Source organism: Primulina eburnea, chromosome 13 (assembly GCF_022965805.1).
Source record: "Primulina eburnea isolate SZY01 chromosome 13, ASM2296580v1, whole genome shotgun sequence".
Lineage (NCBI taxonomy): Eukaryota > Viridiplantae > Streptophyta > Magnoliopsida > Lamiales > Gesneriaceae > Primulina > Primulina eburnea.
The window spans coordinates 14,656,993-14,684,872 of record NC_133113.1 but is presented as its reverse complement, the minus strand read 5'-3'; the positions used below and the strand labels follow the sequence as shown (position 1 = coordinate 14,684,872).

Sequence of the window (27,880 nt, the reverse complement as noted above, 5' to 3'; positions counted from 1 at the left end):
ACATACAGACACGACAACAGTCGGATAACTCCGGTGAGAAACATATCCCAGTATAAAACATGGATGCATGCAATGTAATAATCATGTACAAAAGAATAGCATATATCAAGTAACATGAATGAAAATCTAAACATGTAGAAGAATACAAATCTGTATTCGACATTTAAATCTTGACTCGACTCATTTCTATTCTAGGGATCCCGGTGTGAATAAGACGGTCTGTCACCTACCCAACCACTCGGGGCGACGGTACGTCTTATTCCTAGACTTCGGTCAACTCTGTATCGAGGATCTACACATAGAGCAAATCTGCTCCTATGAGTCGATACACCGAAACGTCTAGTTTTGGCCAATCTGCCAATATCTCCTATCTCAGGACTCGAATATAAATCAATAAATAAAACATTACATAATCAATTGTAATAACAATCTAGTATGTGATTTAGGGAAACTTGTATCAAATCCGAATCGAGTTGTGCAATCCCGTGACCACATGAATTATACCTTTCTTGTCGAACAATCTGTCACACTCTCGAATCAGCTGCCACTCTGTCAAATCTAGTCTGAAATGACAATGTAACAATGCACTCTATCAAGACATAACTCATATCAAAATCTTGCACAAGTCAATACTTAATCATACTCCATCTCGGTAACAATAGACGGCATAACGGCGTATTTCTTTGATACCGGTAACTCAATCTCAACATATAACAATATCATAATCTCATCAACATCACAACAATCTCATTATCACTTCAAAATCGGTACACCATCATACACATATGCTGGAATTTCGAAATAATGGCATACGATAACCGAAAATCAATCCGATTGTGTGGGGACCCGGACGCTAATCATCTTCTTACTCATTATTGGGATTTAATTATCAGTTCTGATAAACAGGGTCTAAAAATTTTTCTTTTTAAAAGGTAACTGCGGAAGGTAATGAAATCTAAACAATATACATCTCTGTATAAAAACTACAGTTCAGTAGAAAAGTACAATACTGTACAACCTAAGTCTAAGGTTCAATTACTAAATTCAGGTAATAAACCAAGTCTGCTACAAGTCCGGAATCACCACGCTAACTCGTCTTCTCTCATCGTCATCTCGACCCTAATCTAGCCCCACCTGTTGTCATGCACACATACAAAACAAGACAACAGCCGGATAACTCCGGTGAGAATAAATCACAGTATAAAACATGGTAAACATGCATATACACATAATAATTCATGAAACATGCCGTCATGAATACATTAAAACAATAGTAATAGATTTCACCATCTATGAAATCTAATCTAACTAAACATGCAACTCAACTCAGATAAACATGCATATAAACAATCTAAATCATGAAACGTGCTGTCATAACTGAAAGCAATAACAATGGGTTTCATAGTCTATGAACCCCCTTCATCTACGCATGCTGTTCTACTCAAATCATGTCTAGACTTGACTCAACTATAACTCTAGGGATCCCGGGGTGAATAAGACGTCACTGGCTGTCACCTACCCAACCACTCGGGGTGACTGTACGTCTTATTCCTAGACTTCGGTCCGAGCTGTATCGACGACTGGCAATAGGAGTAATGGCTACTCCTAAGTTGAGATACACCGAAAGTCTAGAAGTCTGACAATGACTGTCAAGACTTTCCTAGCTTAAATGCAATGAATAACAATCTGTAAGCAAAGCATAATCATCTTAACATGCAATGTATAAATCATCTGTAAACAAAGCATAATCATATTCATATCTGAATATGGCAATAATCTTATACATTTGAATACAATGCTAAAATCAAAGCATAAACATATCAAATTATGAATAACAGTCTAGTATGTGATTTTATTGGGAAACTCAAATAAAATCTGATTTGAGTTGTAGCTTCCCGAATATCACATGAATTATACCTTTGTCTTCCTGATCTGACGAAGACGATGTCTCGAATCTGTCCATATCAAATCTGAAATGACAATATCGAATACACTGTATCAATGAATAACTCAATACACAATCTGTTCTGATCAATACTCGACTCTGTATATAATCTGATCAATATCTGAACAAGATACAATCTGATTCATATCAACGAATATCACAATGAAATCTAAATCATAACTGAATCTGAACAATCTGAGTCACTGATGTTTTAACGGTATAATAATACAGTCTTGTAACCCCGTCAATCTCAACATCACAGATATAATATCAGAATTCATAATCAATATCGATACAACTCAAACTCTGAACGATAATACAATTCTGATATGAAATCTCGGTCCAATCGACTCTAAAAATCATAACAATTGTATACACAATCTGTTTCTCGATCTGACTTCGATTCTACGCTATCTAACATGTCAAGAATAACATATATGACGTGTATTCAATTCTAACACCATCATAATTCCAAAACATGTCAAAACGTAATAAACTTACGTCCAATTGTAGTCTGTGTTGATAAGAACACGGTACTGAAGTCGGATTTAAAATCAGACGGGCGGATTTTCCACAAAAGGCGTAAGGATTTCTGGAGGAATTCTCGTGCTTCTTTTCTCGTTCTTCCTTATCATTTCTGAAGAAGAACTTCTATATAAACATATATATATCCTACGTTGCATGCCTTATGAAACTCGTCACCCTTTTCAAATGCCGGCTGGCGCTCGGGCGGTAATAAAATTCCGCCCGGGCGTGATCTCGGCGCTCGGGCGGTAAACATCTGCCGCCCGGGCGCGAGGAGTTCTGTCTCCGAGGTTCCCCATTGGCGCTCGGGCGGTCAAAAACTACCGCCCGGGCGCCACACTTTCTGCCCGGACAATAACTTGCGATGCCTTGGCGCTCGGGCGGTGCTTTTCTACCGCTCGAGCGCCAAGGATTCTGCCCAAATAATTGGCTAACAATTGCAACGACGCTCGGCCTTGTCATATCGGTTCCTTTGAGTTCAATCATGACAATTAATCAACGTCTGATTATAATGATTAAGTTTCGGGCATTACAGATTGCATTTCTATAATGTGCACCCTATCAAGAACACATTCCTTCAATAAAATCATGACTTCTCCAACACATATATTTCGAAACATGCTGGAAATGAACAATACTTACATTCCTAGCTAGCTCTTGTTGCAAGGATCACAAATCTTGGCTCGGAATCAAAATCGGATCTTTAAATCTTGCACAATCTAATTTCTAAACTATGAAGACTCTTGAGGAAACTAAGCTTGCTCTCGTTTCTTGCATGCTGAATAAAGGAGAATGAAGTGTCATTGTAAAGTTTATATATAACATGCCATGTGTCAACGTAAAATTCGAAGGTGGCATTTTCGCATGCAACACCGCGGGTGCGGTTGCTCAAGAGCGCGGGTGCGCTGGGCTCACGGCGAGTTCATCTAAAAGTGCAGCACCTAGACCGCGGGTGCGGTCACTGCATGACCGCGGGTGCGGTCTCACCACCGCGGGTGCGGTTTTGCTCGCACCGCGGGTGCGGTCTTGCTCCGCACAAATCCACCAATTTTCTGTCAATGCACCGCGGGTGCGGTCCTTCCTGTACCGCGGGTGCGGTGTGGCTTCGGCCTAGCTTCACAATTCTGATTTAAATGTCATGCATTCTTACCTTTACAAGTCTAACATCAATGCCAGTTGATAATTCTCGTGCCTTACACTACTGCTCTGATACCACCTGCTGTGGGGACCCGGAAGCTAATTGTAAGGCCCGAGAATTTTATTGTCATAATCTGAAATGATTTGTGAATAAATTGATGTTATTATAGACGGAACAGATTAAACCAGGGAAGACGGAAGAAAACACGAATTATGTGCGATGGCAGAACACCTTGCCCATATGCGCGACGAGGATCTGCGCATAAGCGCGTGAGTGGCAGAAGACCTCGCGCATATGAGCGAGAAGTGTGCGCATATGCGGGAGCTATACGAGAAGCCAAGGGCAAGTCCAGAGTAGTTGGTGCATATGTGCAACATGGACGGGCGCATATTCGCGAGCATGGCAGAGAAGTTGGGGCATATGCGCCGGATGGAGGCGCGCATATGCGCGAGTTATAATGCACCGAGACAGTAGGTCTCGCGAATATGCGCGGGACTAGGATGCTCATATGCGCGAGTCATGCAGAATGAAAAATCTCCACTTGGTTCATCAATGCAACGCGTATGTATATATATATATATATAAATCCTTCATTCCTCGGGAATGAAAAGGGGAGAAACGAGGAAGAAAGGAAAAGCATCAAGATCCGTACGTAAAATTGTGAGTTAAGTGAAATCCAACCGTCTGGTCTTCAATCTGATTTATTATCGTGTTCCTAGCGACGACAGCTACAACAGGACGTAAGTTTTGTTACGTTTTGATATGATTTGAAATTATGATATTGTCAGAATCAGATACGATTGATATATGTTGTTCTTGCGATATCAAGGATTGTATAATGGAAACCGGATCTAAGACCAGATACCGTATGAAATTATTATGAATTTTCCGAAATGATTTGATTTTGATTAGATTGAATTGATATCAGATTTGTGTTGGTATCGATTATGAGGTGTTGGGATTGATATCTGGTTGATATTGTATTGTTGGGTATATTGATATTATTCAGACTTGGATCAGATGAGTTGTTGATTCGTATATACTGATATTGTATTGCCGGTATTGCGAGATTGTACAAAGTTGAGATTATGATCTGTTATTGTTAAGATTATGGGTTTACTGATATTGATTATGAGTTGTGGTATTATATCTGTGATGTTGAGATTGACAGGATTATCAAGACTGTATGGTTATGCTGTCGAAACATCAGTAGATTGATTTTGATCAGATTTAGTATTGATTGAGATTGTATCATTATATCGTTGATATTGATCAGATTATGTCTTGATTTGCGTATTGATCAGAACAAGTCTTGAATTGAGTTGTACACTGACACATTCTATTCGATATTGTCATTTCAGATTTGTTATGAACAGATTTGACTTCGAGACTTCGACTTCGTCAGATCGAGAAGAAAAAGGTATAAGTCGATGTGGTACCGGGAGATCGACTCGAGTATGATATACTTGAGTTTCCCTAAATCACATACTTATTGTTATTAAGCGTATTGATTTGAATTGATATGCTTATTCTATTGATTTATGGGAAGCAGGTTTTAGACGAGTGATCTTGTGACATAAGTGCCGATAGTGATGGAATCATCACTGGCACATTGGACATTGTTACAAGATAGTGAGTTGGCGATAATGCCAAAGTCTGTGACGGATAGGTCAAGACATCGGATGTTTGGTAATATCGAAGTGGATCGAATTGGAGTTTCTTCTATTACTGATGTTCGATATAGGAATGCCAACGTCTAGAAACCGGGATCTCTAGACTAGGATTGTTTCTAGTCTGAGACGTGGAGTCACGAGTCTGATTAATGATTTTATATTGATTAAGTTTCAGATTTTGATATATGTTATTGATATTTGTTTCATGCTGTTATATTTGTTTATATGTAACGCATGTATGCACGATTTATACTGGAATTGTAATTCTCACCGGAGTTATCCGGCTATTTTCGTGTTTGTATGTGTGCATGACAACAGGTGGGACAGGATCAGGTTACAGAACTATCATTTCCTTTCTTTTAATTCATGACATGTTATACCATCTATATTGCCTTGATTATGTATTGTTAATTGAAGATGGTATTGTTCGATTTTCATTGCCACTGCCATAGCCATGTTTCAAGCCAAGCCATGTATATGTAATTGTTATGCACAACTTTCTTCTTACTGAGTATTATCTCATTCCAGTTAATGTCATGTGATGCAGGTGATAAAAATGATTGATACGGATTGTTTGAGGCATGAGAAGTCATATATAATGCCATGGGGAAAGACTTTTTATCATGTTTCTTTTATTTGGGGTAGAGGGAACATGTGAAAGTTTAAAATATCATGTATTTTGTTGAATCTGTTGGCTTTTAATTATAGGTTTGAATGATATTGTGTAAATGACCATGTACATTAGTGTTGAAAATGCTTATGATATGATGGTATATGGTTCTTTCCATTTGAAATGCTAAAGCTTCCGCGTATGCTATTTACTTAATTTAAATGCCATGGGAGAGGGGTGTGACACTGGCTACCTGTTTGGCTTCCTCCTTGGCCTGGCTGTGACTGAGGAGTCATTGATGGTGTCTGAAAGGAGTGAACGGTAGATACTCGTCTATCTGTCTGAGCCACTGATCCAGATGATTATGCTCCCTGAGATCTTCGGTAACCTCTCTGTGGACATACTCTAGCAAAATGTTCCGGCTGTCTGCAGATGTTGCAACTACCAAATACTCCTTGGCATTGCTCTGTGGAATGTCTTCCTCCACAAATTCTGCAATAAACTCTTGTATAGCTCTGGCTAGAACCACTGGAGCTAGATGAACTACTCCCTAATTTCTTAAACTATTTCTTTCGAGCTTTCAGAAAATCTTTCTTGCCACCACTACTACTACCGCTATCAAATCTAGACGGTGATTGTAATAATTGAGCTGGAGGTTGTTGCTGTCTCGATGGTTGAGCAACATACGACATTCCTCGATGTTGGATCAAACTCGCCTCAGCTCCCTTTGCTCTGTTCAAGGCGTCAAAAAAATGATGGGGTCGCTCCACATTTACCAATGCAGATATCTCAGTATTCAATCCATTAATGAACTGATCAGTTATAGCTTCATCATTCCCAACCACGTGAGGCGCAAAACGTTGTAAAGTAAAGAATTTTGCTACATATTCTTCGATATTCATTTGGCCCTATTTCAAGTTGTCATATTCTGTACTCTTGTCATGTCGGTACGATCCTAGGAAAAATCTTTTGTAAAACTCAGTTTTGAAGATTTTCCACGTAATCACTGTACCATGCTGTTCTAAGGCTTCCTTGGTTGCGATCTACCAACTCTTCGCGACCTCGTGTAACTGGTGCCCAATCAGTTTAATCCTCCGTTCATTTGGTTAATCAAGTGAATCAAACAGTATTTCTGTGTCATCTAGCCAACTTTCACAATCATCAGACGTCTCAGTACCCTTCAAAATCGGCAGTTGAAATGAGTGAAACCTCTTCAAAATTGCTTCCATCGGAGTTTCTGACATATCCATTAGTCGAAGTATGACCTGGTTCTGGGATTCTTCGAGGAGGGATATCTGATTACCAAAAGAATTAGTAATCAAATACAACAAACTTGTTTCAGTCCTTCTCCGATCATCTTACTGCTGATCAAGAATCGGTTCTGATTCATTCTCAAATAATACATATTACCAATTAAAACAGATAAACAGGTAAACATGTATTAAAGCATTAAATCATGCTAGCATTTCAAAAGCAAGGAAAGAAAATTCATTCTACCCAGCTCACTAGCTTCTATCTTAGTCTAAGGAACCTACTGTTCTGGAGCCTACTTCTCTGATACCACCTGCTGTGGGGACCCGGACGCTAATTGTAAGGCCCGAGAATTTGATTGTCATAATCTGAAATGATTTGTGAATAAATTGATGTTATTATAGACGGAACAAATAAAACCAGGGAAGACGGAAGAAAACACGAATTATGTGCGATGGGAGAACACCTTGCCCATATGCGCGACGAGGATCTGTGCATAAGCGCGTGAGTGGCATAAGACCTCGCGCATATGCGCGAGAAGTGTGCGCATATGCGGGAGCTATGCGAGAAGCCAAGGGCTAGTCCAGAGTAGTTGGCGCATATGTGAAACATGGACGGGCGCATATGCGCGAGCATGGCAGAGAAGTTGGCGCATATGCGCCGGATGGAGGCGCGCATATGCGCGAGTTGTAATGCACCGAGACAGTAGGTCTCGTGCATATGCGCGGGACTAGGATGCTCATATGCGCGAGTCATGCAGAATGAAAAATCTACACTTGGTTCATCAATGCAACGTGTATGTATATATATATATATATATATATAAATCCTTCCTTCCTCGGGAATGAAAAGGGGAGAAACGAGGAAGAAAGGAAAAGCATCAAGATCCATACGTAAAATTGTGAGTTAAGTGAAATCCAACCGTTTGGTTTTCAATCTGATTTATTATCGTGTTCCTAGCGACGACAGCTACAACAAGACGTAAGTTTTGTTACGTTTTGATAATATTTGAAATTATGATATTTTCAGAATCATATACGATTGATATATGTTGTTCTTGCGATATCAGGGATTGTATAATGGAAACCGGATCGAAGACCAGATACCGTATGAAATTATTATGAATTTTCCGAAATGATTTGATTGTGATTAGATTGAATTGATATCAGATTTGTGTTGTTATCGATTATGAGGTGTTGAATTTGATATCTGGTTGATATTGTATTGTTGGGTATATTGATAATATTCAGACTTGGATCAGATGAGTTGTTGATTCGTATATACTGATATTGTATTGACGGTATTGCGAGATTGTACAAAGTTGAGATTATGATCTGTTATTGTTAAGATTATGGGTTTACTGATATTGATTATGAGTTGTGGTATTATATCTGTGATGTTGAGATTGACAGGATTATCAAGACTGTATGGTTATGCCGTCGAAACATCAGTAGATTGATTTTGATCATATTTAGTATTGATTGATTGTATCATTATATCGTTGATATTGATCAGATTATGTCTTGATTTGCGTATTGATCAGAACAAGTCTTGAATTGAGTTGTACATTGACACAGTGTATTCGATATTGTAATTTCAGATTTGATATGGACAGATTTTACTTCGAGACTTCGACTTCGTCAGATCGAGAAGAAAAAGGTATAAGTCGATGTGGTACCGGGAGATCGACTCGAGTATGATTTATTTGAGTTTCCCTAAATCACATACTTATTGTTATTAAGTGTATTGATTTGAATTGATATTCTTATTCTATTGATTTATGGGAAGCAAGTTTTAGACGAGTGATCTTGTGACATAAGTGCCGATAGTGATGGAATCATCACTGGCACATTGGACATTGTTACAAGATAGTGAGTTGGCGATAATTCCAAAGTTTGTGAAGGATAGTTCAAGACACCGGATGTTTGGTTATATCGAAGTGGATCGAATTGGAGTTTCTTCTATTACTGATGTTCGATATAGGAATGCCAACGTCTAGAAATCGGGATCTCTAGACTATGATTGAGTCTAGTCTGAGACGTGGAGTCACGAGTCTGATTAATGATTTTATATTGATTATGTTTCAGATTTTGATATATGTTATTGTTATTTGTTTCATGCTGTTATATCTGTTTATATGTAATGCATGTATGCACGATTTATACTGGAATTGTAATTCTCACTGGAGTTATCCGGCTGTTTTTGTGTTTGTATGTGTGCATGACAACAGGTGGGAAAGGATCAGGGTCGAGGAAATGACGAGAGATCATGATTAGAGTGGAAACCACGGACTTTGACGTTGTTGTAGATAGGATTCAGCACTTGACATTAGTTGTTGAACCTTAGTTTGAGTTGATGTTTATTGTACAAAACTTGTAATGTTATAATGACATGTATATTAGAATGTATTCCATTACGTTCCGCATTGAATATTGTATTTTATAATTTAAAAAGGAAAAAAAAAAATTAGAACATGTTTATTATAATTGATTAAATGGTCCCAATGATGATTAAGAACATGATTAGCGTCTGGGTCCCCACAACAGGTGGTATCAGAGCGATAGATCATTTAGATTGAGATAGGAGCTATTGATAGGGGTAGATTGAGTTTTCTTTCCTTGATTTTGATTGCTAGCATGTTTTACTGTTTTGAAATACATGTTTACTTGATTATCTGATTTGATTAATCACGTGTATTACTGAGAATGAATCAGAACCGATTCTTGTTTAGCAGTAAGATGATCAAAAGAGGACTGAAACAAGTTTGTTGTATTTGGTTACTAATTCTTTTGGTAATAAGATATACCTCCTCGAAGAATTAAAGAATCAGGTCGTCCTTCGGTTTATCAGATGGATGTGTCAGAAACTCCGATGGACTCAATGTTGAAGAGGTTTCAATCATTTCAACCGCCGATTCTGAAGGGTACTGAGACATCTGATGACCGTGAAAGTTGGCTGAATGATATTGAAGTGTTGTTTGATTCACTTGATTACCCAGATGAAGGCATAGTTAGATTGATTGGGCATTAGTTATACGAGGTTGCAAAGAAGTGGTGGATCGCAACCAAAGAAGCATTAGAACAGCAGGGTACCAGAATTACGTAGAAAATCTTTAAAGTTGAGTATCATAAAAGATTTGTCCCAGTATCGTACCGACAAGATAAGAGTACAGAATTTGCCAATTTGACACAGGGCCAGTTGAATATCGAGGCATATGTAGCGAAATTCTCTACTTTACTACGTTTTGCTCCTCAAGTGGCTGGGAATTATAAAGCTATAGTTGATCAGTTCAGCGGACTGAATCCTGAAATATCTGCATTGATGAATGTGGAACGACCCCATTATTTTTCTTACACCTTGAACATGGCAAAGAGAGCTGAGGCATGTTTGATACAACAAAGAGAAATGTCGTATGTTTCTCACCCCCCAGAAACCACAACCTCCAACTCAATTTTTGCAATCACCATCTAGATTTGATAGTGGGAGTAGTAGTGGGGGAAAGAAAGATTTTTTGAAAGCTCACAAGAAACAATTTAAGAAGTTAGGGAGTGGTTCGTCGGGCTCCAGTAGTTCTAGCCCGAGTTATACAGGAGTTTATTGCAGAACTTGTGGAGGAAGACATTCCACAGAACAATTCCAAGGAGTACTTGGTAGTTGCCACATCTGCAGACAGTTAGGCCATTTTGCTAGAGTTTGTCCACAGAGAGGTTCCCGAATATCTCAGGGAGCAGAACCATCTGGATCAATGGCACCGCCTGGTAGACAATCATCGGTTGTTCACTTTTTCCAACCGCCGACGACTCCTCAATCACAAACAAGGCCAGGACACACCTGATGATGTAGTTGCAGGTAATTGTTTACTGTATGGTTATTTTGCATATGTATTGATGGATAATAATGCATTCCATACAAATTATCTGTGAATAAATTGCATTGATATATGCTTTGGTTGTTGAATTATTATATGCTGTAGTATTGATCTTTTTTCTGTTTGAGATAGAATTTGTATTAGTGATATCTGTTAGACATGGTATGCTACAGTATGACAGATATGAGATTGAGTTAGATGATATAGTACATCGGTTGTCTGATTTTGACTACACTATCGGTATTGATATATTGACCAAGTACATAATTACCGTAGATTTTGCCAGAAGATGATAAGATTCAGACCGGATAGGGATGATGAATAGAAATGTTACGGTAAGGATTCTAGATTTATAATTTCCTTGATATCTGTAATGTTTATGACTCAATGATTATCGAAAGGAACAGAGGAATTCCTTATGCATTCAGTTCATTTACTGAAACCGAGCTTACCATCGACCGATTTACTAGTGGAATGGGAGTTGCTGATATTTTCCACAGATGAGACTCCGAGTTTGCTTTCAGTTCGAGAAATTGATTTCAGTCTTGACTTGATACCACGTACAATTCTTATTTTTGATGTAACGCCCAGATTTGACGTCTGTCCTCACTGTACCAAGACGAGTCTTTCCAGCGTGCTTATGTCCTCACTCACATGCACCCTAGGAAACTTCCCAGGAGGTCACCCATCCCAAAATTGCCCCAAGTCAAGCACGCTTCACTATGGAGTTTTTATGTGATGATCTACCGAAAAGAAGATGCACCTTCGTGATATGAGTAGTACAAATCAAATCTTTTAAGCCCTCTTCAACTGTACAGTCCATTACATTGAACAGTCTCGAAATCCCTCTCATTCCCGTGTGGGTCGGTTCATTCATGGTCCCTTCACCTAGAAGCCTGCCAGGAGCCGCTCATTGTCCGTGCAACTGATGGCACCGACGATCACCCCCCGCCCTCTTCGGCCCCGGGCCTCACATGCCCACCAGCTTCCGCTTGGTTCGTCCCCGAACCACACCGTATTAAGAGAGGTCGGCTCTGATACCAACTGTAACATCTCACTCATTTTTCAAATTCTACTGGATATTTTTTTAAAATAAAAGTTCGCATTTTCGAAATAACATTTAAAATAATCGTAATTATCTTACCATAAAAATTGTGCAGTTTAAATTAACCAAACTCATCCATAATCATACGAAAACATAAAATAATAAAAATCTTAAAATCATCAATGAATGAAAATATTCATCTCCTCTCAATCTCATAAATCGTAATGCGGAAAACATGTGGTCCTCGGGTCGTGTCCCCGCACCAGGTCTGCTTACTCAGAGTTCCGCACCTCAGTCGCCTCATCATTAAGCTCACCTGCATCACACACGCCTAGTGTGTCTAAAGACTCAACACACCTGCACCGTTAATAGCAAATACATATACATAGCACACAGCAGTGAAAAATACCATACTCAATGTAATGCCCGAGAATTTAATTACCGTAATCTGAAATGATTTGGGTATGATTACCGTGATCTGGAATTAATCTGAAATGATTATTAATTAATTACGGTAAATATAGACGGAACGGATCGGACCAAAACACATGAGAAAGGTGTAGATTGTGTGTGCAAAGAAATGAGTTGGCGCACATGCGCGATGGAATGGAGCGCACATGCGCGAGCAGGGCAGAAGCCTGCGCGCACATGCGCGACTTCAGAGCGCGCACATGCGCGGAGCGTCTAGAGCCCTCGGCGCACATGCGCGGACGAGTAGCACGCATATGCGCGGAAACTCCAGAGCCCTCGGCGCACATGCGCGGTAGAGTGTCGTGCATATGCGCGAGGGAGTGCCGAGACACACGCGCCAGGAATGGTGTCTCGCGCATATGCGCCGATGATTGTCGCGCATATGCGCGAGACATGTTGCACTAAGGGTATGCCATGTGCCTTCTTGCATGTTGCGAATGTATATATATATATATATATATACACATGCAAATCTTCAGTTTTTGGCAACAGGAAATAGAAAAGGTTGGGGAAAGCTTTGTTCTTAAATTCTGAAATCGATTTACGAGAAATCCGTCCGTCAGATTTTAAATCTGATTTCAGTACCGAGTTCCTATCAACGTAGACTACAACTGGACGTAAGTTTTGCTACGTTTAGACATGTTTTGAATTTATGATATTGTCTAAATTGAAATGGAGTTAGATATGATGTTCTTGACACAGTAGACATCGTATATCTGAAGTCAGATTGAAGAACGGACTGTGTATGGAATTGTTATGAATTTTCAGAGTTTATTCGATTGTAATATACTGAATTGATATCAGAATCATGGTATTATTGATTTTGTGATACTGGGATGATATCTGATTTGTACTGTATCACTAGATATGTTGATATTAGCCAGATTGGGATCAGAGGAGTTGTTGAATTGTTATACTGATATTGTATTACCGGGATTGCGGGATTGTACAAAATTGATATAGAATTTGGTATTGATATTGATTATGAGTTTCTGTATTATATCTGTGATGTTGGGATTGACGGGGTTACTGAAATTGTATTGTCATACCGTCGAAACATCAATGAATTGATATTGATCAGACTCAGTATTGATTGTGATTATATCGTGATATTGTCGATATGAATTGGATTGTGTCTTGATTCGATATTAATCAGAACAGGCTTTGGACTGAGCTGTATATTGACACAGTCTATTCGATATTGTGAATTCAGATTGACATGGACAGACATGAAATGGAGTCTTCGTCTTCGTCAGATTATGAAGACAAAGGTATAAGTCAATGTGGTATTTGGAGATGGACTTGAGTCAGCTGAGACTTGAGTTTCCCTAAATCACATACTGTACTTTATTGCATTGATATTTTCATTGATTGATTGATATACTTGTTTTCTTGAGTTATAGATTACAGGTATTAGAAGAGTAATCTTATGACAGAAGTGCCGTTAGTGGTGGGATCGCCACGGGCACATTGCACGATGTCATAAGATGGTGTATTGGCGGTAGTGCCAAAGTCTGTCATTAGATGATGGATTATCGATGTGGGTAGACTGATAACTTCTTCTATTACTGTTAGTTGATATTATATCGATGTGGATAGATGTATAGCTTATTTTATTACTGTTGATTGATATTATATCGATGTGGATAGATTCATCGTTCCTTCTATTACTGTTAATCGATGTTATATCGATGTGGATAGAATCGGACTTTGTTCTATTACTGGTAATCGATATCATATTAATGTGAATAGAATCAGGGCTTGCTCTATTACTGTTAATCGATACTGTATCGGTGTGGATAGAACTGGAGTCTTTTCTATTACTGTTAATCGATACTATATCGGCGTGGATAGAACTGGAGTCTTTTCTATTACTGTTAATCGATACTATATCGGCGTGGATAGAACTGGAGTCTTTTCTATTACTGTTAGTCGATATATGCAGACCGACGTCTGGAACCGGGATCCCTAGACTAGGATTGAGTCTAGTCTTAATTATGTAGCTACGAGTATAGTTGACAGTGTGCTATTGATTATGTTTCAGATTTGTTACATATTGTTGATACCTGATTACATGCTTTATATTTGTTTATATGATTGCATGTTTCATTGATTTATACTGGGAGTTATTCTCACCGGGTTATCCGGCTGTTGTCTTGTCTGTATGTGTACTTGACAACAGGTGGGACAGGTTCAGGGTCGAGAAGATGAGGAGAGATCGAGTTAGAGTGGAGGCACCGAACTTGGATTAGAGCTAGGGTTTAAACACTTGATAATTAGTTGTTGAACCTGATATGTAAATGATTGTATGTTGTAGTAGATTTATACTTTTATACTGATATGTATAGGAGTTTGATCCCATTACGTTCCGCATTTAAAAAAAAAATTTAGACCCTGGTTTACATAATTGAGTAATTAGTCCCAATGATGATTAAGAATATGATTAGCGTCCGGGTCCCCACAACAGGTGGTATCAGAGCTGTAGGTCCTTGAAGTATAGGTTCCTTAGCACTGAGATAAAAGTTAGTGAGCGGGGTAGATTGAGTTTTCTTTCCCTGCATGTGATTGCTAGCATGTGATTTCATATACTGATGATTTATATGTATGCTAACATTATATTATGTTTTGTTGCCTGGATTTATATGGCATAGAAATGCATATAATGTTGAAATAACATTGTATCTGCTAAGATTTCAGTATGTTGTTACTGTGTATTAAGCTACATGTGACACCCCGATCCTCTTTTAAAATAAATACGCAGCGGAAATAAAATTTTCTCTTTTCAAAATATACGGAAGGAGTTTCAAAATACATTTGTTTAAATATCTTTACAAAATAAATACATGATCATTTAAATGACATAACAAAAACAAAACATCATTCCTATGATCATGCCAAAATCCTCCTTCCAACGGTGTATGCATATGACCCCCAATCTACAGTCAACGTCCCGGGGCACCACTCTGATCTGCATCACATGAAAATAACTGAAATGAGAATAAATCTCAGCAAGTGGAACTCTTATATAACAATGAACAATAACTCTGTAAAACATCTCTTTGAAATCATAAATACCATCAACTCTGAACTGTAAACTCTGAATATCAATAACATAGCAATAGCATAAAAATATGATGGTATTTCTCTTTTGCTCTGGGGATTGATATCAATAGTATCTCTGCTCTGGGGTGCTCGTATACCAAATCGATATAAACCGATAACTCTGAGGGATATAAGCCTATAGGCGATGATCATCTAATATTGCATGCAATCTCTGACTATGTATTTATCAATCCGAAAACATTTAAACTCTTCTCTGGTTTTAACAATCACTTTGAACTCTATATATCTCTTTGTATTCCCTTTAATCAATAATGAGACATACAATGCCTCCAATACATATAACAATACATACTATGGATCAAATGGAAGGGAATAACACAATAAACTCTTTGAAACACATACATATATAATCATGTGAGCAAAAAGGAATGAAATTCCACTTACAAACCACAACAAACACCTCAACTTAGCTCTTGATCACCACCTACAAAAAATAATCCACAAATAACACTAATATCAACTAAATATCCAAGATTACAAGCTAAATAATCCATAAATCCACAAAAACAACCAACCTAAACAACTCTTAATTTACAACCTTAACAGAATCGCACCAAAAGCTTACCCAAGCTTCCTAGCACCAAGGAGAACGTCGAACTCAAGTCGAAATTCCAAACAAACGCTTGAATCGAAGATAGGGAGTGAAAGAAATGGTGAAAAACCCTAAAATGGAGAGAAAAGTCGAGAATGAGAAGGAAAGAAAAAGGAAAAGTGATAGCCAATCACTCCAAAATCGACCAAATAACTCGCCCATACCTTCACCGCGGGTGCGCTCCTCTAAGCACCGCGGGTGCGCAATGGTTACGGCATACACAAAAATTCTGGAACACGAACAGCGCGGGTGCGGCGACGCAAGCAGCGCGGGTGCGGTCTCTACCGCGGGGGCGGTCACTACATTACCGCGGGTGCGGTGTGCTCACGACAAAGCACTATTCCCAAGCAACTAAAATCAAACCGAAACGCTGAAACGAACAACCAACATCAACTAATACCTCAAGAAAATAAAACTAACAATACTATAGCCCAAAAATACAACTCTGAACATCTAATCAAATATCCCAAATAACAAACGAAACTTAAATCGTACCGTACACCGGGCTCGGCTATTACAATCTCCCCCCCTTAAGGGAATTTCGTCCGCGAAATTGACGTCACGGCACGAACAATTCAGGATACTTCTCTCTTATCTCCTCCTCTGGTTCCCACGTAGCCTCCTCTATCAAATGGTTCCTCCAAAGAACTTTGACAATGCCGATCTCTTTGTTCCTCAGAACTCTAACTGTGCGATCCAAAATCTGAATCGGAATCTCTTGATACGTCAAATTCGGCGTCAAGTCCAATGGCTCATGGCGAAGAACATGGGAAGGATCTGCAACATACTTCCTGAGCATCGAAACGTGAAACACATTATGGACTCTGTCAATATCGGGCGGTAGGGCTAATCTGTAGGCTCTGTCACCAACTCTGTCCAAAATCTCGAATGGACCAATAAATCTAGGACTCAACTTGCCCTTCTTGCCAAATCGCATCACACCCTTGAGAGGTGCTATCTTCAGAAACACGTGATCGCCAACCTCGAACTGCAAAGGCCTACGACGAAGATCTGCATAGCTCTTCTGTCTGGACTGGGCAGTCTTCATCCTTTCTCTGATAACAGCAACAACATCAGCAGTCTGCTGGACCAACTCTGGTCCCAACATCTTCCTCTCACCAACCTCGTCCCAATACAAGGGAGATCTGCACTTCCTGCCATAAAGTGCCTCATACGGTGCCATGCCAATCGTCGCCTGGTAGCTATTATTATAAGTGAACTCAACCAAAGGCAACAAAGAATCCCAGCTACCTGGAAAATCTATAGTACAAGCTCTGAGCATATCCTCAAGAATCTGAATGACTCTCTCTGACTGACCATCGCTCTTAGGATGATAGGCTGTACTGAACGCTAACCGCAAACCCATAGCTCTGTGCAAACTCTTCCAAAACTCTGAAGTAAATCTAGGGTCACGATCAGACACGATCGACACAGGGACACCATGAAGTCTGACAATCTCTGCTATGTAGTCCTCGGCATACTGGTTCATCGAATACGTCGTCTTGACTGGGAGAAAATGAGCTGACTTGGTCAATCGATCAACGATAACCCAAATAGAATTGAAACCTCTCTGCACTCTGGGAAGACCAGTCACAAAATCCATCGTAATATGCTCCCACTTCCACTGAGGAATCGGCAACGACAACAATGTCCCAGCAGGTCTCTGGTGCTCAATCTTCACCTGCTGACAAGTAAGGCACTGAGAAATGAACACGGCAACATCCTTCTTCATACCTGGCCACCAGTAGAGTCGACGAAGATCCTGATACATCTTCGTACTGCCTGGATGAATCGAATAAGGTGCGGTATGAGCCTCTGTCAAGACATCTCTGCGAATATCGTCGCCAGAAGGAACACAAATACGACCTCTGAAAGTCACCAAACCATCACCATTCAAGGCGAACTCTGAATTACCTCTAATCTCTGCTCTATCTCTCAACTCTGTCAACTGAACATCAGTCGACTGCTCTCTACGAATCCTGTCCGTCAATGAAGATCGAATAACCAACGCTGAAAGACGAGCAATGGTGCCTGGAATCACCAGATCAATCTCCTCTCTCTGCAAATCCATCAGCAACGGTCTCTGAATCAAAGAACTCAATGAAGCACTCGACTTACGACTCAAAGCATCAGCCACAACATTTGCCTTCCCTGGGTGATAACTGATAGTCACATCGTAATCTTTGACCAGCTCTAACCACCTCCTCTGCCGCATATTGAGCTCTTTCTGCGAGAACAGATACTTCAAACTCTTGTGGTCTGTGAAAATCTCATACTTTTCGCCATACAAGTAGTGTCTCCAAATCTTCAGGGCGAAAACCACAGCTGCCAACTCTAAATCATGCGTCGAATAATTCTTCTCATAATCCTTCAACTGGCGAGAAGCATAGGCAATGACCTTACCTCTCTGCATCAACACTGCACCGAGACCCTTCTTCGATGCATCGGTATAGACAACAAAGTCCTCAGAACCACTGGGCAAAGCGAGAATAGGAGCTGACGTCAATCTATCCTTCAACTCCTGAAATGCACTCTGGCAATCTATAGACCACTCGAACTTCACAGTCTTCCTCGTCAAATTGGACAATGGCAGGGCAATCTTGGAAAAATCCGAAATGAAACGACGATAATAACCCGCCAAACCAAGGAAACTGCGTACCTCAGAAACAGTCGTAGGAATAGGCCAACTCTGAATCGCCTCAATCTTCATCGGATCAACAGCAATGCCATCTCTCGAAACAACATGGTCTAGAAAAGAAATCTGATCCAACCAAAACTCACATTTCTTCAACTTGGCAAACAACCTCCGCTCTCTCAACAACTGGAGCACAACTCTGAGATGCTCTGGATGAAGCTCTCTGGTCTTAGAATAGATCAAGATATCGTCGATAAAAACAATGACAAAGCTATCCAAATACGGTTTGAACACACGGTTCATCAGGTCCATGAAGACAGAAGGGGCATTGGTCAAACCAAAAGACATCACGAGAAACTCATAGTGACCATACCTGGTCCGGAAAGCCGTCTTAGGGATATCAGACTCCCTAACCTTCAACTGATAGTAGCCAGACCGAAGATCAATCTTCGAGAAAACAGTGGCACCCTGGAGTTGGTCAAATAGATCATCAATCAGTGGCAACGGATACTTGTTCTTGATCGTCACTTTGTTAAGCTCCCTATAGTCGATACACAGACGCAAAGAACCATCCTTCTTCTTAACAAATAGAACCGGAGCTCCCCAAGGCGAAGAACTCGGACGAATGAAACCCTTATCTAGAAGATCCTGCAACTGCGTCTTCAACTCTTTCATCTCAGTAGGAGCCATCCTATACGGAGCCTTAGAAATAGGAACCGTACCTGGAGCAAGATCAATAACGAACTCTACATCTCTATCCGGCGGCAAACCCGGAACATCATCCTCAAACACATCAGCAAACTCCCTCACCACAACAATATCATCAACATTCAACTTAATCAGTCTATCAACATCCACAACAGATGCCAGAAAAACATCACAACCTCTACACAATAGCCTCTCAGCATCAAGACACGAAATAAAAGGAAGGACCAGCGAAGTACCTGAGCTGGCGAGAACTCCTCCCTGGCTATCATCTGCAAAAGTCACCGTCTTAGCAACGCAATCAATAACAGCACGATAGGTCGACAGCCAATCCATGCCAAGAATAACATCAAAGGCAACCATCGGGATCACAATCAAATCAGCAAAGACCTCTCGATCTGTTAGAGTAGGTGCCCGTCGAGCCAAGTGTTGGCCGAGTGTTCACAATGAAACTCTATGGATAAGCAATCTTTATTTTAATAATATTTGAAATTATTATTATGGCACATCTTTATCTGTATACCCATGCTAGTTGCATAGATAAAGCCCTTGAATATACAAATAGTAGAAAGAATATGAGATGCTCATATGATGAGTATCATGAAACTCATATTTGTAATACTGTATATTCTAAACGGTTCCTAGTCGATTCAGCCGCCACTAAGAAGGATATAGGCCGCTAGAGTTCGAGACTAGTATCTGCGATGTGAGTACCATGTTTCATTGGTAGGGGACATTGTGATGTCCAAACATGCAGATAGGTGCTCCTTGTAGAGTGCACTGAACAACCCTCCATAAAAGGACTTTCCAAGTGGTTCTCACTTATCGAGTGGAAATGTCCTAGTTTATGGTTGTACAGAATTAGTCCTTATGACCCGGGACAACATTGAGACTCTATGTGCTAGAATTACACTTTGACTTGTTTACCGACTCTCATGGAGTCATCAGGTGGCAAGGTTGGGTGTTCTGTCGAAACACATAGGAGTCGATGCATTGTAGTCGGGGATTCACCGCTTACCTTCGGGTATGGATATCCTATGTGTTATCATGTATATGTAGGTTGAAATCTCTGGCCAGAGTATGGTGGTAATTATGAAAGGGTTTCATAGATTACACCATCGATGCAACTACGACATGACACATAGTATCGATTCATTGACAACTCTCGATAAACCAATGGTTGTCGAATCGATTGGGATATATGAGTTGAAGGGACCGTACTGTACGCTAACCATAATAGAATGGTTCTTGCAGGCACTATCATTTGATACCTAGGGAATCATGTAAGCGATGCTGCTAGGCGTTTAACATGATTGGTTGGGTACTATCAGACTTGAGTTCTGACGTTCTTATTATCAAGGTGTTGATAAATAAGAATGGAGCAATTGGGGTATGCTCATATAAGGACATGTTTAGTCCGAATCACATAGAGATGTGAACCCACGGCTAGTTGTATCAATGAACCATTGAGGGCCACACAAGTGCTAGCTTTCTAGATCCCGTTGAGAAGTAAAAATAGTTCAATGTGTTGAACGGCTTATAAAGGAGTTTATAAGCGTAAGGAAAATTAGAAGTATGACTTCTATAAAGGAGAAAATAGTTCAATGTGTTGAACGACTTATAAATGAGTTTATAAGCATAAAGAAAAATAGAAGTATGACTTCTATGAGAGAAATGTAAATTTTAATTTATGGAAGTGTTCCTAAATTAAAATTTGGCCAAGTGAATAATGTATTTGAAAATTGTGATTTTCATAAACATTATTGTGGACTAAATTAAATTAATTCAAGTGTTGAATTAATTAAACACTAGTGGACCTAGTAGAGTCCAAATAATTAAATTAATTCAAGTGTTGAATTAATTAAATAATATTGAGTCTTGTAGAGCTCAATTAAAATAATTATTTAACTAGTGGGACTTGGGTAAATTCAAGTAATGTTTAATTAGTCTCAAATATGTTTGAGATAATTAAAATTTAGTCCAAGGTTTTTAATTTGATTAAAAACCATATAATATGCATGCATGGGAGGTGAAAGGTTGGGAGACTACTTTTTCAAATATCAAGGCATGGCATGCAACTTTTTGGAACAACTTTTCCCACAACCAAAAAAAAATGTCTCTCCTTCTCTCCTAGCATGAATAGTGCCGAGTTACTATTCACATTTTTCTCTCCAAGTTTTTCTCTCAATTTTCTTCTTCAAGTGTTGAGGAAAGAAACCACTTCTAAAAGAAAAATCCTCATATTTTTCTAGTGCAAAATATGAGGGGATCTACCTAGTTGGTGGTGGGCCTAATTTGAAGGAAAGAATCAAGAACAAGGAGAGCTTGTAGATCTTCATGCCATTCAAGAGCTTTGTTGCTTGACAACAAAGTTGGAGCCATCATCAACCTCAAGAGGTTGATAGGTATATTTTCTCAACACACTATGCATGAAAGTGTTGAAATGTATTTTGCTACACAAAAGTTCAAGGGGGCCGAAATTTTCTTTGCTTGAAAATATGATTTTCGAAATTGTTGTAGCTTCCGTTGCGTTTTCGGTCTCCCTAAATCGTTCCCTTTCAAGTGGTATCAAGAGCTATGGTTACCATTTTGTGTAGCACAATACATGATATTATATTGAGGTCGATTTCTAACCGCATGAGAATGAATTTTCGCAACAAAATCAAGGCCGGGAAGGGGCTGTTTTGGGCAGCTTGTTGCTGCCCATTTCGGGAAGCTCGGGCTGCCCGAGGGGCTGCCCGAAACGGGCAGCAAGGGCAGCCCGAGGGGCTGCCCGAACAGCCCCATGTGTTTAATAAAAAAAAAATATATTTTAGTAAGTTGGCCGGAATCCGGCGACGGAGCTCCGGCGACGGCGATGACGGCTAGGGTTTCCAAAAGTGTTTTGGATAATCTAAGTGTCATGGGCCTTGAGTTGTTGGGCCATTGGATGGCTAACACATTTGTGAATTTTAAATGGGCCGAAAATGTTTTTTGTGAAAAATGAATTTTTGGGCCCTTAAGTTTAAAATTACAAAAGTTGCAAATTTTTCTCATGAAATAAATAATTTAAGTTTGACTTTAATTATTTATAGTAAATGATGATTTACAAGAAATTCGGTTATAAATAAATTAATTTGAAAGTAGACAAAGGTGTTTGTATACTTTGTTAATTTAGTTTATAATCGTGGCGGTTAGTGATTGGATCAAGATATATAATATTGGATCAATTAATTATTGTGATAATTAATTGATGGTGTATGATATGTGATATTATGCATGAAGGATGATCAAAAGCCCAAGCCCAATTTGCTAGGTGTATGCTAGGATATTTGATGTTGAATGATTGTAATAATTATCAATTTATAAAGTGGGCTTGGTTTATGGCCCGTTCCCACCCCATGAGATGTATCCCTATTTGCCATGGATATTTATTTGTAAATATTAGTATAGTGGATGATCAAGATTGGAAGATGGTGGCCATGATGATTATGAAGATCGAAGACAGTGTAAATATTGGAAGCTTATGTAATAGTTGCATTTGCATCCCGTGCATTTCCCTAGGATTGGACCTAGGCCCGTGTTTAGCTCACACGGTCCGTTAGTATTGGGGCGATTGATCATCCTTGTTTTGTTTACTGTTTATAATATATGCATGATATGTTATAAATAATGAGTATGTGCGTTATTATTATGATAATAACAAAGTTGCATGAATCCGGCAAACATACGATCAAACATGGCGAGCTTTTAAAATAAAATTAATGATGAGACCTTTCAAAACTAAAAACCCTCATTTTGAATAAGATTCAAAATTAATATCTAGCCCGAAAAGGGGAATTATAAAATTGGTTATAATTTCCTTGTCTTCCATCGACAATGGGTGCATGATGAACGCTACCCGTACTCGGGGCTCGGCTCATATTATTGGGGGGGCCTTGGGTGCCGGAAAGCTGTGACATCCATTGACACAGTGATGTGAACTACGTGGAACTCCCATGACTTCGGCTCAGATAATTGAGGGAACTCATGGCGACCGTCCATTAAGGTTCGACATCGATGGGTAAGGCTTGACACGTAAAGATGAACGACGTCTATAATGGGTCCTAATCAAACGTGAGACAAAAGTTTACGTTAAGGGTTGCATTGTGATGCAATTGGGAAACTACCTTTTAGGAATTGTGATTGGCTGTATAATCGGGATCATAATTCGCTAATTGGACCTTACGTACCTACTGAGGAAAGGAGTTTCCCGTTTTCACTAGAGGGTAGTGAAAGATGTCAAAACAGTGGGAGTAAAAATTTATAAAGTTAAAGTCCATACTTTATATCTTACCAAATATTTTAAATAGTCAACAACATTTATCTGTTTTACTTTTCAGTACAAATTGACAATGTCTTCGATTCGCAATCCGATATCTGCAATACTCGACAAACACATGTTAACCGAACCTAATTACCTCACTTGGCTAAGAAACCTAAAATAGTCTTTAATTCGGAAAGGGTAGCATATACACTGACTGAGTCGCCCCCTGTTGAGGCTCCGACTAACTGCAATCCTGAGGAATTGCAGGCTTACAAGGAATGGTGTGACCATGACTTGATAGCCAGGTGTTAGATGCTGACTTCTATGAATGATGAGCTGCAGAGGCGTTTTGAGGGTGCAAAGAGTGCTGCTGACATTCATTTGCACCTCAAGGAGCTCTTTGGAGAGCAAACACGTCCTCTTAGGCATGCTACCGTCAAGGAGCTGATCACTTTACGCATGCAAGATGGGGCCTCGGTCCATGAGCATGGCCTAAAGGTGATCGGGCTCGTGGACAAGCTCGTTGGCATGGATCTGATCTTGCCTTCGGAGTTGACCACCGACGTGTTGCTCTTATCGCTGCCTAGCTCATTTGATCCTTTTGTGGTGAACTTCAACATGAACAAGATTGAACCGACCCTTGAGGAGTTGGTGAATATGCTTGTTACGTTTGAATCCACCATCAAGAAAGAGAAGTTGGTTCTTTATGTGGGTTCTTCATCTAGTACGAAGATTGATCCACATGGGAATGGAAAGAAGCGTTCTTTCCAACGTCCCAAGAAGAACGTGCCCTTGTTGTGGCAATCTCCGAATCCCGTTGTGGCAGCCACACCAGTTAGGGCTGACAAGACTAGTGATGTTTGTCATCACTGCAAGAAGCCTGGACATTAGAGGCGAAATTGCAAGGAATATCTTGCCCAGAAGTGTTCTGGAAACGATATGTTCTAAATTTAAGTAAACGTTTCAATTAACTCTACTTCTTGGGTATTAGATACCGGTTGTGATTCACATCTCTGTAATAGGTTACAGGTGATGGGAAGAAGTAGGAAGTTTAAGGAAGGTGTGACCTTCTTGAGGATAGGCAATGGAGCAAGAGTTGCTGCCAAAGCTATTGAAGATGTTTACTTATTATTGAACAATAATTTAAGTTAATTTGATGAGATGTTTTGTTTGTACCTAATTTTGTAAAAACATTGTTTCCATTTCTATGCTGATAAAAATGGATATTCTTGTTTATTTTGCAAAGGTGTTTGCAACATTTACATGAATGAATGTTTGATTGGTACTGGTGAACTTGAAAACGATCTCTATAACTTAAATTAAAAGATATTCCACTAAATGTCCATTAAAAGGCATACACCATATGAGATATGGATGGGTAAGCCTCCTAAGTATTCTTATCTTAGAATATGGTGGTGCCCTGCTTATGAAGCAGGTAGTGGGAGATAAATTGGATAGTCGATCCATTTTATGCTAATTTGTGGGATATCCAATGAATTCGATTGGATACTACTTCTATCATCCCCAAGAAACAAAAGTGTTTGTTTCTAGGAATGCGACCCTTTTTTGGAAAGGGAATTTCTATTGGATAGAAAATGGGAGATGATAGAACTCGAAGAGGTTCGAGAGACACCCACAATTGAAGAACCCACACCCGAAGAGCCAAGAGAGGAGATACAAGCTCCTGGAAGATACGAGAAAGTCTCGAGACCACCTATGAGGTATGGTCAGCTTCTTGAAGAGGGCCATGATGAGCCTAACCATGGATGTGATCCAAGGACCTTCAAGGAAGCGTTATCTGATGCCGATTCATCCTAGTGACTTGAAGCAATGGAATCTGAGTTGAATTCCATGCATTCGAACCAAGTGTAGGATCTTGTGGATCCACCTGAGGGAATTGTTCCCATAGGGACTTGGGGGCGAATGGGAAGGTATTGACCTTCAAGGCGCGATTGGTGGCAAAAGGATATACTCAAAGACAAGGAGTTGACTTTGAGGAAACCTTTTCCCCAGTCGCAATGTTCAAGTCCATAAGGATTTTGCTAGCCATAGCTGCATGGTATGACTGTGAGATATGGCAGATGGATGTCAAGACAAACTTTCTTAATGGGGATTTTAAGAAAGTTATTTACATGTCTTAACCTGAAGGGTTTACATCTATCGGAATTGATCATATGGTATGCAAACTTCAGAGATATATTTATGATATAAAGCAGGCATCTAGGAGTTGGAACCTCAGATTCGACAGTACAATCAAATAGTTTGATTTACTAAGAATCCTGAGGAACCCTATGTGTATAAGAAGGTCAGTGGGAGTGTTGTGACATTCCTGGTGTTATATGTTGATGACATTCTACTCATTGGCAATGATGTAGGAATGTTGCAATCAACTAAGATATGGTTAGCGAGTAAGTTCTCGATGCAGGACTTGGGTGAAGCATCTTTTGTATTGAGAATACAAATCGAGAAGATTGCTTGGTCTCACCCAGTTCACATATATTGATAACATCGTGAAGCCGTTCTCGATGGATGAGTCCAAGAGAGGACTTCTACCAATGTGTCATGGCGTGTCCCTATCCAAGTCTGTCTCCCAAGACTGATGCAGAGATAGTGGCGATGACACGCATTCCGTATGCTTCGGCAATTGGTAGCATCATGTATGGGATGATATCTACACGTCTTGACGTGGCTTTTGCACTGAATGTAGTGAGTAGATATCAATCGAACCCTGGTTTTTCACACTGAAAAGCTGTGAAAGACATCCTCAAGTAGTTGAGAAGGACCAATAAAGTGTTCTTGGTCTATGGGGTGGAGAACAAAATTGGAAGGCTATACCGACTCTAGCTTCCAAAGCGATATCGATGACTCGAAGTGAACCTCTGGTTTTGTATTCATGCTCAATGGTGCTGCAGTCTCTTGGAAGAGTTCCAAGCAAGACAATATTACGGATTCCAGCACAGAGGCCGAATACATTGCTGCATCAGATGCAGCAAGGGAGGCTGTTTGGATAAGGAATTTCGTCCAAGTGTTGGGCGTCATTCCTAATGGAGTTGCTCCTGTCCCGGTGTTGTGTAACAACACGGGAGCTATAGCTCAAGCAAAGGAGCCTAGGTCTCATCAGAAATCCAAACTAGTATTGAGAAAGTACCACATCCTCGGAGAGATTGTGGAAAGAGGAGAAGTGTCTTTTGACACAGTCGGCTCCGCCGATAATGTTGTTGATCCACTAGCTAAGCCTTTACCTGGACCATTATTCGACAAGCATCGCGACTCAATGGGTTTAAAGCATATGGGTAGTTGGCTCTAGTGCAAGTGGGAGATTGTTAGAGTAGGTGCCCGTCGAGCCAAGTGTTGGCCGAGTGTTCACAATGAAACTCTATGGATAAGCAATCTTTATTTTAATAATATTTGAAATTATTATTATGGCACATCTTTATCTGTATACCCATGCTAGTTGCATAGATAAAGCCCTTGAATATACAAATAGTAGAAAGAATATGAGATGCTCATATGATGAGTATCATGAAACTCATATTTGTAATACTGTATATTCTAAACGGTTCCTAGTCGATTCAGCCGCCACTAAGAAGGATATAGGCCGCTAGAGTTCGAGACTAGTATCTGCGATGTGAGTACCATGTTTCATTGGTAGGGGACATTGTGATGTCCAAACATGCAGATAGGTGCTCCTTGTAGAGTGCACTGAACAACCCTCCATAAAAGGACTTTCCAAGTGGTTCTCACTTATCGAGTGGAAATGTCCTAGTTTATGGTTGTACAGAATTAGTCCTTATGACCCGGGACAACATTGAGACTCTATGTGCTAGAATTACACTTTGACTTGTTTACCGACTCTCATGGAGTCATCAGGTGGCAAGGTTGGGTGTTCTGTCGAAACACATAGGAGTCGATGCATTGTAGTCGGGGATTCACCGCTTACCTTCGGGTATGGATATCCTATGTGTTATCATGTATATGTAGGTTGAAATCTCTGGCCAGAGTATGGTGGTAATT

At 39.8% G+C, this 27,880-nt stretch overlaps 1 long non-coding RNA gene across 1 annotated transcript in view; it reads right to left on the bottom strand.

Annotated features, from left to right (window-relative positions):
* The window catches only part of LOC140810755 (uncharacterized), a 70,487-nt gene extending 53,883 nt beyond the window's left edge, over nt 1-16,604 (bottom strand). The window contains exons 1-2 of the long non-coding RNA XR_012113290.1: nt 16,406-16,604; nt 16,215-16,312 (exon numbers count right to left, since the gene is read on the bottom strand). This is a non-coding gene — a long non-coding RNA (uncharacterized lncRNA). The remainder of the gene's footprint in view (nt 1-16,214; nt 16,313-16,405) is intronic.
* Between the last annotated feature and the right edge of the window lie 11,276 nt (nt 16,605-27,880).